The sequence below is a fragment of the Chenopodium album genome, chromosome 2 (assembly GCF_948465745.1).
Source record: "Chenopodium album chromosome 2, dcCheAlbu1.1, whole genome shotgun sequence".
NCBI classification, from domain to species: Eukaryota; Viridiplantae; Streptophyta; class Magnoliopsida; order Caryophyllales; family Amaranthaceae; genus Chenopodium; species Chenopodium album.
In genome coordinates this window covers 32,053,229-32,069,995 of record NC_137835.1, presented here as the reverse complement: position 1 = coordinate 32,069,995, position 16,767 = coordinate 32,053,229, and the positions used below count along the sequence as shown (strand labels likewise).

Genomic DNA, 16,767 nt, shown 5'->3' with positions numbered 1-16,767 from the left:
CCAAGACGGTCCACATTCTCTCCACTAGCTTCAAATCATCCCTAAGTTAGCTCCTCATGGTTCCTCGAGGGAACCGGAAAAAGAAATTTATTGTGGAGTCATAAGGTTATCCCGACATCTCAACTATGCACACTCTTTCCATAGGGTTGAAATCTATCTCCCTCCACCGTTCTTTGACCGCACTTCTCCAAGTCCAAGGGTCTTAACTTGGGTTGTAATGTCATGGCTAAGGGTTAAGGTTGGGAATTAATTTGAAAATTTTTGGTGGCAAATCCTAAGTGAAGCAAAAGAGTGGCCATCTCTCAAGAACCACCTAAGAATTGAACCTAAATTCAAATTACAACCTTCAATACAAGATTTCATAACATTACTTCATTTCTCTCATCATTTCCTCTTCCTTTTCCTTCCCCCTCTCTCTTTTTTTTTTTTTTTTTTTTTTTTTTTTTTTTTTTTTGAACTTCATACGTTGCATCCTTCCTCACAAACTTTTTGCAAATATTTCCTTTCATGAATCAACCTTCAAAATCTCACTTGAACCAATATTCACAACTTTCTTGCCCTAAAACCAACACTCTCGAATTCGAACCTCAAAAACCAATGCTTCACTAACTACAAGGGTTGGTAGAACATAGGCCGAAAGGTTTGTAATATGGCTAGATCAAGAAAGGGGAATGAGGCCCAAATTGGTTAGCAAGTGGGTGGATGTAAAAATGAAAACCAAATTTATAACAAAACACAAAGAAAACAAAGAAAAATGAGAAGAAATGCCCTCTTCCTCCTTTAAAGTTGTTTGGTCACGATCTCGGGAGCTAAATACCAACACAAAGATTAAGACATGCATAGTTAAGGATCCAAAATGCCGCTCACAAGAGTGATGAAGGCTAGAACAAATGACGCTCACACGAAATAAAAATAAGCAAATACCAACCAAGGGAATCCTATTCACTACGGAGAGCAACACCATCTTACCACTTTCCCGTGAACTAAGGGGTTCAAACGTCATCAAGAGTTCTAAACCGGGCTACCTTAGCTTATAATGTGTCTAATTCAACCTTAAGCATTCTTAAACCGTGTAAACCCTCATCAACTAGGAAGGTAAGCATTCAAAGCCATGTCATCAAAAAGGCACATAAATTCTTGAATCCAAATGAATGAGCAAATCCACATCAAAAATGTTTCAACTTGTCATAGTCATGCTCGTTACATAAAAGAGAACAAGAAAAACACACAAAAGGAAGGAAGAAATTAAAAAGGTTCATAATCGAGGCATGTAAATCAAATAAATCCCAATCGACATACAAGTGATCGTTGATATCAACATCAACGATCCCAGGTTCCTTGGAACCAAAATCAATCAACCTCGAACCATTCAACTCTTCCTAAACTAGACCTAAACTAAGCACTCAAAGAAAAAGAAAAAGAAAGAGAGGAAAGGTCTCACCGAATGCCGCTTGAAATATAAGACAAGGTAATATATCCAATTCTCACCAAGGGAGCTAGTGTTGCTCCTTAACGGCCTACATCTCCGCTTCAAGCTTCAATAGAGGTGAGCCAAACAAAAGAAACTAAAACAAAACAAGAAAAGGTTAGAAAAAAAAGAAAAAGACTAAAGAAACAAACAAAAAGAAGAAAAATTAATAAAAAGCTATCTACGAAGTTTGGATTAAGGGGATTTGGAGTTTCGGGAAATTTGGATTTTTTTTTTCGGGAGCATCTCCACCTACAAAGACTCGGGGATCATCAAAGAAAATCATCAGAAATCAGCAAAAATAACCATAAAACATCATCATCATCATCACATCAATAATCATAAAACATCACCATCTCATCACATCACCATCACAACATCACCAACATCATCACCACCGCCACAACGCCACATCAATACCACAAAGCCACTATCCTCACTATCCTCCTTATGTGCAAGCAACTACCCTACCATCCTACCTTCCTATGTACACTTCAACCAACCAAAAGGACATCCTCCCCCACACTATTCTTTTGCTCGTCCCGAGCAAAAGTGACAAGTGAGAAGATCAGGGGGAAGGGAAAAGTTCCCACAGCATCACTGGTTATCATCTCCTCGCCCCCTAGGTTGAGGGGGGTTGTTAGGATCAAACCCGGGAGTGTCCATGAAAGGGTGGAAGGGTTGGTTAAAGTGCTCATAGGGCCACCCTTGGGCACCCCAACCACCATCAAAAGGAGCGGAGATGGATGCGGATGCCGGGTCATAAGACGGATCACACCCACCCGGACGATAGGGGTCGTATGGGGGGGTGCCAACGCGTTGGGTAGGGTCGATGGGACCTTCCCAATAGGCGTAGCAAGGGGGGGTGGGGTGTTGAGGGTCATAGGGTCCCCAATGATTGATCGGACCCTCTTGAGGAGGGTGGTAGGGGTAGTTCACATAGGGCGCTTGAATGCCCGCTTGCACAAGATTGTCATAATTTGCCCTCGCGTAGTACCCCCATTGCTCAATGGAAGCTTGATTGTCTCGACGAATATCGTCGAGGGTACTACGAAGGGCATTGAAATCAAAAGGAGGAAAGGAAGAAGAAGAAGATGCCTCACCTCCCCCGCTAAGGGGGGGATTGATTTGCTCTTGATGGTGGACCGGTGGAGGTTGAGGAGCTTCACCCCGGGCTCTAGTTCGCCTCAGCTCATTGGGGATGATTTGCTGAGGGATCTTCCATTTGAGAGGAGCGGAGTGGTCCACCGTAGTGAGGTCGGGGTCCGGGAGGACACACCATTCGATCTCCCTATCGACCAGGAGGATAAAACGGCGTTTGCTAGTAGTGAAATTGAGGAAGCGGCTGTGACGGAGGGCGCTTATGGATAGAGCATAGGGAGGGAACTCGTCGGTGAGCTCTTCTCGGTTTTGGTGCACGGGTGGGAGCAATTCAATTTGGTCCTTGTATGCTCCACCCTTCAAAGAGAGAGCAATGATAGTAATCATGCCACCCATAAATATCTCATCACCTAGACGGTTGTCCCTAGTATCCAAGAGCCGTTGGATAAAGGTGGAGGAGCATTGAAATTTTAGCCGTTGAGGATTGTCGGCCAAGAATAGGCAAGCAACCTCGTCTTTTACCATGGAGCCGAGGTTGGCTTTGAAGAACACGACGTATTGTAGAAGCCGTACAAAATACCTCAAGGCTAAATGGATGATGTTGTTGACCTTTGAGGTATTAGTTTGGAACCTATCCTTGTTTGTGATGCTCCTCCACCACTCTTGCTCGTTGTAAGGAATGCGATGGGAGGAGGTCATTTCAGACGGGTGATCAAGGCCAGTGGCGTGCCAAAAGAAGATCTCATTTAGATCACTCTCCGTTAGAGAGTGATCCTCGTTGAACATCTTGAAGTGTATAATGAGTTGAGGATCCTCATCGACATCTTCCGGCTCAAAAACTTCCTTGCGGAGGGAGGCAAGGAATTCCAAGGTCACACGCTCGTAAGTGTGAGCGTGGAGGTGGATGAAGTCGCCCCAACCAAAGTTTTGAGCCAACCTAGTCACCTCATCCAATATTCCCAGCTTCCTCAAAGTTTGAGGGCAAAAGAACCTTGTGGACCTAATCGGCGCTTGATGAGTGATGCATATATAGGCCAAAATTGCTCGTCCGGAGCAATAATGCCATGATCGTTGATGCCGGGAGGAGGTGGGAATTGCGTTGCTGAGGATTCTCCCACCCTCTTCCTCTTTGACTTTCCTTTTCCCTTGCCGAACATCGTGGTTCTACAAATTCACCAAGAGCATATCATTAGAACAAATTGATAGGAAATGACATAAGAAGCCAAGTACTTAACCAAGGTAAAAGTGTATGCTTGAGAGTATACAATTCAAGGCATGCATGAATACATTTGGACCAAGGTTTGAATAAGGATTCCTATGTCATTCCTAAATTAGTCCTGACAAGGTCTAGGTGAAATTTGGCATGATGTCCCCTTATTTTCATGATATCCAATCATCAAACCATCAAAATCAAGCCAAAACCATGAATAACAATCTCCAATAACATCCAACTCATGCATTTCTCAATCATAAAATGGTAACATGAATACCCTAGTATGAAATCAACATTCAATTACATTGAGATCAAAATAAAACCAAGGTAAACATGCATAATCATCATAAGAACATGTTCTACTATGAACAACCAATCAATTGCAATAAGTCAATCCAAAGAACCACATGAAATAAACAAGTCATTATTAATAATTTCAAGAATACAATAATTCACACTTAAATATGTAAAACATGGTAAAACTATAAGAAATTAAAGAAATAAACTTACAAAAGCTAGAACAAACATACCACAATTGATTGGAAGGAAGTAAAAACCCAAAAACACCGAAGCACTTAAACCCTTGAAATTGGGGAAAATGGAAAGATGGGTTTGTTTGGTAGGAATTTTTGGTAGAGATTGCAAAAGTTGAGTGAAGGATGGAAAATAAGTGAGAAAGGATGAAGATTGGAGTGATTTTGATGGAGATTTGAGGTTGTAAGGGGAGGTGCAATGGAGGTTTAGAGTGAGAAGGAGAAGAATGGGGTAGGTGAAGAATATGGGAGTGATATTCACGAAAATGCAGCAAAATAGAAAGCATGGCAACATTTTTTTTCGACTCTGAAGATAAGTTCAGCCGAACCGAGGGTATGTTCGGTCGAACCACAGTAAAAGTTCGGCCGAACTCTCCTGTAGTTCGGTCGAACCATTGCCAAAACTCTACATTTTAAAATCCGGGCAGAAAGTTTTAGCAAAATCGCAAAAAGAGAGGAGTGACCGAACCCAGGGAAGTTCGGCCGCACTACGAATTAAGTTCAGTCGAACCATACTTGGGTTCGGTCGAACCTATGCTGGAACTGCAAATTTTCAGATTCTGGCAGAAAGTTGCTGGAGATTTCTAAAAATTTAGGAGTGACCGAACCAGGGAAGTTCGGCCGCACTACAGTATAAGTTCGGTCGAACCTCCCATGGGTTCGGTCGAACCTTCTGCCAGAATTCAATATTTTTGTTTTTGGCAGAATGTTGCCATAAATCCTTGAAATTGCTGCAGTGGCCGAACATGAAGTGGTTCGGCCAAACTTCCATAAAGAATCACGCTAGTAAAAATAGTCCGTTAACACACATCTAAACACATTACAATCATGCTAGATGCAAAGTATATCTAAAACCCAAGCACAATCAAAACCCAAAAATCCAAACAATCCAAAGTCGTAGGTGGAAAAATAGAAGCAACATGAAAAGAAAAAGTATAAAAGGGTTAGAAACTCGGGTTGCCTCCCGGAAGCGCTTTTGGTTAACGTCGTTAGCTCGACGTTCCTTGAGTTGATCAAGGAGGGTCGAATTGACGATGCACATCAAGAAGTGTCACAGAAACTAGTTCATCACTTGGGAATCCTTCATGATAGGGCTTGAGACGGTGACCGTTGACTTTGAAAGGGGAGTGGCCGTCTTGGGAAATTTCGTAGGCTCCATAGGGAAACACTTCCGTGACAATGTACGGCCCACTCCATCTTGACCTAAGTTTGCCCGGGAAAAGCTTCAAGCGGGAGTTGAATAGGAGGACTTTTTGGCCTTTGACGAATGCCTTCTTGACAATTTGAGCATCGTGCCAAGCCTTAGTCCGCGCCTTATACATGCTTGCGCTATCGTAGGCATTCATCCTCAACTCCTCTAACTCATGTAGCTCTAGAAGCCTTTGCTCACCCGCACTATGGAGATCAAAGTTGATTTGCTTGATTGCCCAATGCGTTCGATGCTCCATCTCCACGGGCAAATGACAATTTTTCCCATAGACAAGCTTGTAGGGAGTGGTCCCTATTGGGGTTTTGAAGGCGGTCCTATAAGCCCATAGTGAATCAATAAGTTTGGAGGACCAATCTTTCCTTGTCCTAGCAACCGTCTTCTCCAAAATCACCTTGAGCTCTCTATTGGTGACCTCCGCTTGGCCACTCGTTTGAGGGTGGTATGCAAGCCCTCACTTGTGAGAAACCCCATATTTATCAAGTAGTCGAACGAAGGTGTGGTGCTTGAAATGCGATCCCCCATCACTAATTATTGCTCTTGGAACACCAAATCTCTGGAAGATCACCTTTTTGAAAAGGTCGACCACCACCTTAGAGTCATTCGTTGGAGAAGCCACGGCCTCCGCCCACTAAGATACATAGTCAACGGCGACCAAAATATACTTGTTCCCATGTGAAGAAATGAAAGGGCCCATGAAGTCTATAGCCCACACATCAAAAACTTCAAGCTCAAGGATGGGATTTTGCGGCATTTCATCCCTTCTAGAAATATTCCCCATCCGTTGACATCTATCACAAGTTTTGACAAATATCCACGCATCCTTGAATAGAGAAGGCCAAAAGAGCATAGATTGAAGGACCTTTGAGGCGGTCTTTTGAGCACTCATATGCCCACCACAAGGAGAAGAGTGGCACATATGGAGAACACTTTGAACCTCGTCGTTGGGGACGCATCTCCTCAACAAACCATCGACCCCTCTTTTCAATAAAATGGGATCATCCCAAATGTATCTCTTGGCCTCGTGCTTGAGTTTTCGACGTTGTTGTGAAGTGAAATCTGGTGGTATGGCGCTACAAGCTAAATAATTCACAATATCCGCATACCAAGGCTCCGATTTCACTTCAAGGACATAAAGCACATCATCTCTTAGAGCGTCCTCTATTGGCAAGCCATCATCTTCAAACCTTGCACCGCCCAACCTTGAGAGGTGATCCGCCACCACATTCTCGGCTCCCTTCTTGTCTCTCATCTCATAATCGAAGTCTTGGAGGACTAAAACCCATCTCAACAACCTTGGTTTAGCTTCCTTCTTCCCTATCAAATATTTGAGAGCCGAGTGGTCGGTATACACAATTGTCTTAGAACCAATGAGGTAGGTTCTAAACTTCTCGAATGAATGGATAACCGCTAGGAACTCCTTCTCGGTAGTTGTGTAGTTTCGTTGGGCATCATTGAGAGTTTTAGACAAATAATGTATGACATGAAGTTTCCCATTCTTTCGTTGTCCAAGAACCGATCCAATGGCCTCGTCGCTTGCATCGCACATGAGCTCAAATGAAAGAGACCAATCCGGACCTTGGACAATAGGAGCGGTGCAAAGGGCTTCTTTCAACCTACAAAAGGACTTATGACAAGCATCATCAAACACAAACTCCTTATCCTTTTGCAATAGGGATGTGAGAGGCTTAGCGATCATTGAAAAATCTTTAATAAAGCGCCGATAGAACCCGGCATGGCCAAGAAAAGACCTCACTTCCCTCACGTTGGGGGGGGGAGGAAGTTTTTCGATGACCTCAACCTTGGCTCTATCAACCTCAATGCCGGCATGGGAAATTTTGTGCCCAAGAACAATCCCACTTTCGACCATAAAGTGGCACTTTTCCCAATTCAACACGAGGTTAGCCCTCTCACACCTTTCTAAGCAACGAGATAAATTAGATAGACAATCTTCATAGGTGGCTCCTCCAACGGAGAAGTCATCCATGAAGACTTCAATCTCATCCTCAATCATATCACTAAAAATGGACATCATGCAACGTTGGAATGTTGCGGGGGCATTACAAAGCCCGAAAGGCATCCTACGATACGCATAAGTACCGTAGGGGCATGTGAAAGTTGTCTTCTCTTGATCCTTAGGATCAATTGGGATTTGGAAAAATCCCGAGTAACCATCAAGGAAACAATAGAAGGAATGCTTTGTAAGCCTTTCCAACATTTGATCAATGAACGGTAGTGGAAAATGATCTTTGCATGTACTTGTGTTAAGTTGGCGATAGTCAATACACATGCGCCAACCGGTAACAAGTCTAGTGGGTACTAGTTGATCATGATCATTTTTCACTACCGTCATGCCCCCTTTCTTAGGCACAACTTGCACGGGAGATACCCAATCACTATGAGCAATTGGGTAAATAATTCCCGCATCAAGAAGCTTAGCCACTTCCTTCCGCACAACCTCTTGCATGGAAGGGTTAAGCTTTCTTTGCCTTTGCCTGACGGGTTTGACATCTCCCTCTAGATCAATTTTGTGCATACATAAAGATGGACTTATACCCTTGATATCATCAATGGTATAGCCCAAAGATTTTTTGTGATTTCTCAAAACATTGATCAAGAGGGAGGTTTGCTCCTCCGTTAGGTTAGAATTTACAATCACGGGGAAAGACTCATTGGGACCAAGAAATGCATACCTCAAGCCCAAAGGTAGAGGTTTCAAGTCTACCTTTGGTGCTCCCTTACCATTGGGGCTCTCTTCTCTTTCTTCAACTTGAAAGAGGTCATGAATGTAAGGAGCTTCTTCTTCCATGCTCGCGCCCTTGCACTGCTTGCTTTCCTCAAGCAAATCCTCATAGAATCGTATGTCTTCTTTGTGAGTACCTATCTTTGATTCATTCAACAACACACTTTCAAGGGGATCATTAGTGGCATGCAAGTGGGAGCGAGAAAATTCATCAAGAACCGTATCAAGAATATCTACCCTAAAGCATTCACCACTTGAGGAGGGTTGTTGCATGACATTGTTCAAATCAAACTCAATAGAATCATTGTCAATTTTCAAAGATATCTTCCCCTCCTTCACATCGATGATAGCTCTAGAAGTGGCTAGAAATGGTCTACCCAAAATTATAGGAATCCTCTCATCCTCATCCATATCTAGCACATAGAAATCCACGGGGAATGTGAACTTTCCTACCCTAAGGGGAATGTCCTCAACTTTGCCCATGGGGAACTTAACGGAACGGTCCGCTATTTGGAGAGTAATGTTAGTGGGAGAGAGGGTTCCTACACTAAGCTTTTGGTAGACGGAATAGGGCATGAGACTCACACTTGCTCCTAAGTCACACAAGGCTTTATCAAATTCAATGCCATTGATAGAGCAAGGGATGGAAAAGTTACCCGGATCTTTCAATTTGGTAGGTAGTTTGTTGGAAAGAATTGCACTACAATTGGCGGTTAAACTCACCGTCTCACACTCCCTTCTCCCACTTAAAAGATCTTTCAAAAATTTGGAATAGTGGGGCATTTGCTTCATAGCATCAACGAAAGGGACGGAGATATGCAAATTCTTAATGACTTCCAAAAACTTCCCAAATTGGGCATCAAGTTTAGCTCTCACAAATCGTTGTGAAAAGGGTAGCTTCTCCTCTCTAGGTTGGCGATTTAGGGGCAAGGGGGTGGCTTCTTTTTCATTGAGCACCTCAACATGTTTTTCTTTTTCAACACTCAATGGCTCATTGGGTTTTTCACCCTCATTCTCTAACTCCGCCTCTTCTTGGGGTTCTTCCTCAATTAAAGGGGCACTTCCTACTACTTTCCCACTCCTTGTTGTCACGGCATACAAAGGTTTTGGGTTGACTCCTTGACTTGGGATGTGAGAAGAAGAAGGAGAAGAAGAAGAAGGGGATGGATTAGATGCAAGTTGAGCAATTTGAGTCTCAAGCATTTTCATATGAGCATTGGTTCGTTTTTGAGCCTCTTCATGTTTCTTTTGATCCTCCTCACGCATTTTTAAAAGAGCATCTAATTTAGCCATCACGGGATCTATTGGAGGGGCTTCAAGTTGAAGAGGTTGTTGAGGTGGAGGAAGTTGGGGTTGATGGAAACCCGGGGGCCTATTAGTTTGGGCATAGTTAGGAACAAATTGGCCCCTATTGCCTCCCGTGCCTTGGTTAGGAACATTGCCTTGTTGATTATTTCCCATGTTACCGTGGTCACCAAAATTTTGATTTTGATGGTCATGGTATCGGGAATTAGATTGTTGGTTTTGATTACCATATCCTCTTTGGTTAGAGTAGCCTCTTCCATTGAAATTGGAAGGGCCTCCCCCACCATGGTATTGGTTATCATAACCACCACCATTTTGGTTCCAACCATGGTTTCCACCTTGATTCCAATTCCCCATTTGATTGGAGGTTGGCCTCAAGTTTCCTACATTTCCCATTCTAGGAGCAAAATTCATAGCATTGACATTTTCCATATTACTATCATGTTCATGGGAAGGGGGTTGAACTTCACAAGCATAGACACAATGAGAGGTATCATGATCATAGGTTTCACAATTAGAACAAAACATGCATCCTTGGGGCATTGTATTGTAAGAAGAGGGGGAGGAAGTATCCATACCATTGCCTCCCTTGGTCGAAGGGGAGATATTACCATGAGGGTTGGACCTTTCTTTCATCAATTCATCCATTTGCTTGATCATTTTGGAGATTTGGGTAGAAAGGTTGTTGATTGCGTTGGCTTGCTCCAATGCATAAACGCCCTTGCTAGAAGTAGCATCCCTTTCTCCTTCGTACCAATCATCATAGTGCTTTGCGGCTTCCTCTATAATACACTCCACTTCATGCTCTCCTTTGTTCATAATTGGACCACCGGCCGCGGCGTCTAGGCTTGTTCTTCCTTGAGGTGTGAGACCTTCATAGAAAGTGTGAATGAGTTGATACTTGGGTATCCCATGGTGTGGGCATTGACGTTGAAGCTCTTTGTATCGTTCCCATGCCGCACTTAGAGACTCACCACTCTTTTGGCGAAAACCTTGAATCAAAGACCGAGCCTCGGCGGTCTTCCTATGGTTATAAAACCTCCTCAAGAAAGCCGTAGTCACTTGGTCCCATGTCGTGAGAGAATTAGGAGGCACCTCCTTCTCTAGCCATTCTAGACCTCTCCCAATTAGCGAAAATGGAAACATTTTGAGGCGAATATATTCTTGAGTCACTCCGTTGGCCTTTATTGTGTCACAATATTTCTCAAACTCTTTTAGGTGCTCATGAGGACTCTCAAACTTTCCACCCGAGAATTGTTTCCTCTCAATCAAGGCAATCAAATTAGGCTTGATCTCGAAATTGTTGGCTTGAGTAGTAGGAGTTAGGATCCCACTTTTCGCTCTAAAAGCTTCGGGGGCCCCAAGACGACTCAAAGGCGTATTCTCTCCCATTTTAGAACCTTCTTTACTTTCAAACTTATAGGTTGAGAAAGGGTTGATTTATGAATTCGAAGATGATTTAGGGCTATCTAATTCTTCACTTGAGGGTGAAGAAGGTGGAGTATCTTCTAATTCTCTTACTCCTCTCGTTGGAGTGCGGGAATTTCTACTCCTTGCTCTTGCTTCTCTTCGAAGTAGGGACAAAGACCTCTCTAGCTCTGGATCGATGGGAATTAAAGATCTTGAGCGGGTTCGTCCTCTGTTCATACAACAAAGCTAAGAAGAACGTAAGCACTGACAAGTAACAAAAGTAGCAAACACTAACAAATAAAGGTGAGATAGTCTTAAACAAGCAATGAAATAGCAATGGAAACCGTTTCCCCGGCAACGGCGCCAATTTGACAAGGGAATAATCGTGTCGTTGAGCGACTACACCTAAGTCAAATTAATTTATAACGCTCTACCAACCTAATACGTGTATAGGGTAAATAGAGGGGTCGAACCACAGGGAGACATGCATAAACACCGCATTCACTACTTAAGACTTTAAGCTATCTCGGGACAAGAAGTATGAATAACTAAGAGATTAAACAAAGGATTAAGAATGATTAAAGATCAATATAACTAAACACCAAGGGAAGTGGGTAGATGTAGATGTCACTTGATCATGCAATAACACAGAAGCAAAGCAATGGCAAACTAAGCATGCAAGAATATCGAAATAAAGCTCGATCTAACCGCCTTCCGGGGTTAATCGATTTCTCCTAACATAGCCTCTATGTTTCCACATTAGAACCATATATTAGAAGGTGCAAACAAAGAATTATCGATAGTAATGAATCTCAACTAAGTCAACTTCCGTTACTTGTTAGTAAAGACTCATCTTTGATCAACTAACAATGTGCACTTGCAAGAAAGACCAAAGAATATCAAGCATACAAAGAATTTAATCACCATTAACATAACCCCCAACATCATAAGCATGAATCAATTAACAACTACACCATCCCCACACCCTTGGCTAGGTGACTACTCACAAATCATATTGAAGACAATATCAATCATCAAATCAATAAGCATCAACATGATCAATAAGAAAAGAAGGAAAATCAAAATAAGCAAACAAAACTAGATACAAAAGTAAAGAAAGAGAGTAAGAGATTGCTCATTCATTGAAGATGAAGATTTACAAAGATTCAATCAAGCTCCTTCTTCAATATCCAAGTTCATCAATAGAAATCCACACTTTCTCTCTCTACTAATGAAGTTTCTCTCTCTAGATTAAGCTAAAAATGTAGAAAAATTAAAACTAAGTTAATCCCCCCAAAACGTTCTAAAAAAAGGGACTTATATAGTCCGTACAGAGTCAGCTGAGAAAAGGAGAGGTCCGACCGAACAAATGGGAACGTTCGGCCGGACTACAGGGTAGGTTCGGCCGAACCATGGGTAGGTTCGGTCGAACCTCCCTCATCTTGCCCCTGCCTCGAAGTTCGGCCGAACCACTGAGCAGGTTCGGCCACACCTTGGTTCGGCCACACCATCAGGAGGTTCGGCCGAACCTCTTCTGAATCATGCTTCCTCTAGCTTCCTTTGAGCTTAGCTTCCTCCTCTTGAAAATCTCGATGGTTCCTACAAAGCATAAGCATGAAAAGCACAATAAGGACAAAGCGGGAAGACTAAGAAAAGGGAGGATAAAGGAGAAAGAAAAGAGAAAGCAAAGCTAAGTAAAAATGCTTAGAAAGAGGGCCAAACAAGTGCAAACGAGGGGAGAATCCTTAGAGAAAAAGGATAAAAGAGTGGCATAAATGCCACTCATCAAAATCGAACCATGGGTATGTTCGACCACTCCTCTTCGAATAACAAAACCCCCAAAGTCTCTGACTCGAAGTTCGGCCGAACATCTCAATGGGTTTGCTCGAACTTGATTGATTTTCAATTTGTTCTGATTTGCTTAATTGAGGGGCCGAATTGCTTGTGCGAAATGGTTGCTGGTTTAGGTGCGGCTGATTGCGGGTGTAAAGCAGGCTGTTGTGAGGTTGATTGCGGTGGCTGGGTTGCGTTGGTGTTGGTGGTGTTGGTGATTGCGTGGCTGCTGTTGCGGGGCGAAGCAGGGGATGTGCGGTGCTAGGTGGCTGGTGAAGTGGGCGCGTGAATTGGTGGGTGATTGTGGTTGCTGTGGCGGTCAGGTGGTTGTTGGCTGGTGGTTGGAAGTTGGACTGGTGGTGAGTGGTGTGAGGGGTTGCAGCGGATGAGTGAATTGGTGCTGGTGTGGTGGAGGATAAGGGAGGGGTGTGGTGAAGGATAGGGGGCAGCATCTAAAGGCAGCACAACACAGTTTGCTTGGCTCAAAATTTGTGCCTCGAACCTCGGACTTCGAACTTGATTTGAACATGGAAATCGAGCGTCAACCCGAACACACCTACAACCAAAAACCAAACATGAGGGGAGAATTGGGACAAATAATAAAATAAAATAAAATGAAAATAAACAAAGGACGTAATAAAACAAAACCACGACAAATAAAATAAAATAAATAAAATAGAAATAAAAAAAATAAAATAGAAAATAAGAGACATAAAACTAAACTAATAAAAATAAAACAAAACTATACAAGCAAATAAAATAAAATAAAATACGAAAATAAACTAAATCTAATAAAATAAAGAAAATAAACTAAAACGCTCCAAAACTACCAAATAAACAAGAAACTTTATTAAAGAGAAAACAAGAGAAAGAAAGGGAAACAGATAAAATAAACACGAAAATGACTCTAAAACTACTCCCTAAGAGTGACATAAATGTCACTCATCAATTACACTTTTGGAGTATTTTCCCGAGATATTTTGGAGCAATTACGAGCACTGGAGAAGCACGACCAGATTTTTATAGCCCAGGGTCGGTTAGAGTCATCGAACCGGTGATTAAGGGCTCGGTATAAGTGATACCGGGGCATTTGGACCGAGTTTTCAAGACCCGAAGAGGAGACCCAGATTGGCCTGAAGAATTGGAGCCCAATCGTAGTCCAATTAGTGGCCCAAGAGAGCCGCCTGGTCAAAGAGGTTGGCGCCCGGAGGCGCGCCTGGCCGGGCGGGAGAAACGAAGGTCGGCGCCCGGTGACGCGCCCGGCCGGGTGCGAGATTCAACTTGAAGAGTAAAAAGGCGCGCCCGATCGGGCGGTGCCTCGCCCGATCGGGCGCGTGTAAATATTATGAGTTAATTTCGTCGTTTAAGTTTTTTTTAGTTTAGGATTTGTACGGAGTATAAATACTCCTCCGTAATAGGATTTTAGCTATCTCTCTCTCTCTCTATTTACTTTTTCTTTACTCTTTTAATTGTTTTCTTAGATTTTCTTTCTCTTAAACCTTTGTTCTTAATCTACACTTAATTCCAGATTTATTTTGGTAACGATTTCTCTTCTCTTAATCTTAGTTGTTTATTTTATTCCTTTAATCATGTCTTGCTTTATTGCTTTGATTTGTTTAGTTTCTATTATGTGTGAGTAGTTTTCTTTCTAGGGTATATGGGGATCCATAAATAATATGAAGGGGTTTAGTTTCTATTATGTCTTAGAGAAAGTTAGTTCTTTGAGGCAAAGCTCACATTTGCTTCTAGTTTTTTGTTTATGCCCAGGTGTTCCAGATCAGGGTACATCCCATTCGATCCTGAGATCGAACGTTCCTTCCATAGACAGAAAAATCTCTACAAGCAAATCCTGGCAGATTCTGGTGATAATAATAATCACCGAGACCCTCCAACTGGTTCTAGCGATTCAGAGGTATCATCAGATGCAGAATCAGAGATGGCAGTTCCAAAGAAGCTTAGTGATTACTCACAACCAAAGCTTTCAGATTTTCCACATCTCACTCCCACTCCGGCTCTTGATGGGGTTCAATTCGAAATTAAACCTCAATTTATAACGATGATAGAGAGGAAGCAATTCAGTGGAGCTAAGGGTGAAGACCCGAATCTTCACATTGCCGACTATTGTTAATATTGTAATACCATCAGGCAAGCCGGGGTCACGCAAGACCAAATCAGGGAGATTCTCTTTCCCTTCTCTTTAGCTGGAAAAGCTAAATTGTGGTTTAATGGCTTAAATAGAACTGCACTTGGTATAACTGATTGGGAAACTTTTGTTTTGAATTTTTATAACAAGTATTATCCTGCAGAGAGAACAACCGTACAACGGAGTGCGATTTAGAACTTTGCCCAAGAAGCCGATGAATCCTTATATGAGGCTTGGGAGAGGTTCAAGGACTTACAAAGAGAATGCCCCCACCATAATTTAGCACAATGGCAGTTAATCCAAGCCTTTTACAATGGCATTGGAAATTCTTCTAGAATAATTTTAGATTCTGCAGCCAGTAGGCAATTTATGAATCTGAATGTTGATGATGCAGGTCAGGTTATTGAAGACATGGCGATACACAATTCCTAATATGGGAATCCTAGAGGATTTACTAACAAGGGGAAACATAGTGTTGACTCTGTATCCATTTTGCAAGCTCAACTGACCTCTATATGCCAAAAATTAGATAATCTTAGCACTGCTAATGTAGCTAATGTTTCTGCAATTAATAATAATTCTAATGAGGCTTTCTGTGAAAATTGTGGTATTATAGGTCATTGGGAACAAGATTGCAGGAGTTCCGTGGAGCAAGTTAATGCCTTTCAAGCTTATGGGCAGAATAACCCATACTCCAACACCTACAATCCTGGGTATCGGAATCATCCGTACCTTTCCTACAGGAGTACTAACGTTCAAATTCCACCACCACAAGAACCACAGGCGCCACAACAACAACAGCAGAAATATAACCATCCCAATGTTGGCCATAAGAACCAACCACAACAACCCTCCTCATCTTCCGACCCTTCTTTGGTGGAAATTAGAGCGATGTTGGTTAACATGCAGAAGCACATGAAAAGTAGAGATGCGACAATTGATTCAATTCTAGCGCACAATAAAATTATAGATAATCAAATTGCGCAACTTTCCGCTACTCTACAAGCCCGCCAACAGGGAGCTCTACCGGCACAGCCGACCAGGCTTGCGGATCAAGCCTATGCAATTACTCTAAGGAGTGATTCAAACTATGAAGGGCCCTCTATGCCCAGAGTTGATGAACCTGATTTATTAAATAATGCTAATCTTGATTCCATTAAACCAAACAATGTAGTTAATAGCCCTGCAGGGCAAAAGGATAGTACTAAAATATCTAATTCTACATTGCAGGGTACTACTCCAGAGAAGGTGGCTACTCCAAACAAGAGCAACAATGTTCAAAAGTAAATTATCAAACTTCCATTCCCTAATCGTCACTTGTAGAGAAATTTGGATAAGCAGTTTGGTAAGTTCCTGGAGATGGTAAAAGATTTAAAGGTAACAGTTCCCTTCACTGAATTAATCACACAAATTCCTTCATATGAAAAATTTATGAAAGAAATATTGACAAGGAAAAGGTCTATTATTGAGGTAGAGACAGTAGCTTTCACTGCTGAGTGTAGTGCCGTACTTCAAAATAAGTCTCCACCTAAATTAAAAGATCAGGGTAGTTTTTCTATCCCTTGTCATATAGGCAATCTAATGATTGATAATGCATTGTGTGATTTGGGTGCTAGCATTAGTGTCATGCCATTATCTGTGTGTTCCAAAAATTAAAAGCTACCAATATAACTCTACAAATGGCCGACCGTTCTTTCAAATACCCCTTAGGTGTTTTAGAGGATGTCCCCATTAGAGTAGGTAAATTTTATATACCTGTGGATTTTGTTGTTCTTGATATGGCTGAGGATATGCAAACCCTAATTATTTTG

The 16,767-nt window shown here is 42.3% G+C and overlaps 2 non-coding genes across 2 annotated transcripts; one reads left to right on the top strand and one right to left on the bottom strand.

Annotated features, from left to right (window-relative positions):
• The first annotated feature begins 10,477 nt into the window (after window positions 1–10,477).
• Window positions 10,478–10,583, top strand: LOC145608006 (small nucleolar RNA R71). Its single transcript, XR_014105696.1, has one exon. It is a non-coding gene; the product is annotated as a small nucleolar RNA R71 (small nucleolar RNA).
• Window positions 10,584–15,130: 4,547 nt separating this feature from the next.
• Window positions 15,131–15,237, bottom strand: LOC145606944 (small nucleolar RNA R71). The gene has a single exon (XR_014105465.1). It is a non-coding gene; the product is annotated as a small nucleolar RNA R71 (small nucleolar RNA).
• Window positions 15,238–16,767: the final 1,530 nt, after the last annotated feature.